The sequence below is a fragment of the Pteropus vampyrus genome, unplaced genomic scaffold, assembly GCF_000151845.1.
Source record: "Pteropus vampyrus isolate Shadow unplaced genomic scaffold, Pvam_2.0 Scaffold147, whole genome shotgun sequence".
Classification (NCBI taxonomy): domain Eukaryota; kingdom Metazoa; phylum Chordata; class Mammalia; order Chiroptera; family Pteropodidae; genus Pteropus; species Pteropus vampyrus.
In genome coordinates, this window is record NW_011888928.1 from 1,865,009 (window position 1) to 1,866,277 (window position 1,269).

Here is a 1,269-nt window from a genome sequence, read left to right on the forward strand (position 1 = left end):
CTATGGCTGGGGCAGCAGTTGAGTCACACTAGTGGGGAGGCCCATGATCTGCCATTGCCTTCTTCTCCCAGTGGGGGCCTGGGCACGGGTACAGGGGGCTCAGAGTTACGCACGCACATGCTGTGGCATTTCAAGGAAGGCTACGGCAGCCACCATCCCTGTCTTGGAATGGCGGCACCAGGATGCAGTCAGGAGGCCATTCGATGGGGTTAACCTCTCCGGCCACCCCGATCCGCGTATGGAGCACAGTCTGGCACAGAAATTGCAGTCCTTTAGATTTCATCCTTAGGACTATGGAAAAGGGGAGATTGATCTCCCTCCCATAGCTGAGGGGCACAGAGCTTCGGTCTGGCAGCTGGCAGGGGAGGAGGAATCCAGCGGCTCCTCCCAAGTTCCACCTTTAATACCTCAGCAAAGCAGACTCTCACCAGCAGGCAGCACCGAAGCACTGAACGCATGCACGGTTGGGTTTTTGTCGGTCTTCACTCTGTTTTTACGTTTTCTTCCCCTTCTCACTTTTGCTACGAACTTGTGGTCGAATTATCAACTGAGTAAACACAGTTATGGGCAGGAAAGGCAGTATTTGATGTGTTTGCTATATGATTATTTCATAAGCTCAAGAAGTATTTACTGAATGAGCGAATGCCTCTGCTCGTGCTGTTCCTCAGGCAAGGCTATTCTCTACTGGTCTGTCTTTAGAACTTCATTTTTCAAGCTTTGGCTCACTCGCAAGTAACTTCCTACCATCCCGCCAACCCCAAACCCGCACTTTCCTGCGGAACAAATGTTTGTTTACACCTAGGTGTCACCCTCCATGGCCCTCTGGAATGGAGACGAGCTTGGAGGCATCAGCAAAGCAGTTTGCCGCTAGAGATGGGGGAAGGCGAGCAGCACAGGAAGAAACGCTGCCCCGCCCCGAGCTCTGGAGGGGCGGCAGGCCTGAGCCGTCCTGGGGGGGGCCATACGGGTGCCGGTCCCATCTGGAGCCAGCAGTTTACTGGGATTCCTGGCCCTGGGGCCATCTCCTGGCCCAAACTCAGCATCGCTGTGGTCTAGCTACAGAACACGGAGCCCATCGAAACCTGGAAAAGGGGGAGGAAGGGACCCCCTCTTCCCCCTCCTCGGCGAACTCCTTCAGAGTCCCCGACCTACAGCAGTCCCTTGGCTGCAAAAGGTGATCAAAGAAAGAGCCAGGGGCTCCTTCTAACCCCGCTCCACCCAGAGTTTTCACCTGACCCACTGTGTAGCTTTCTCACTCAGAGAAACCTC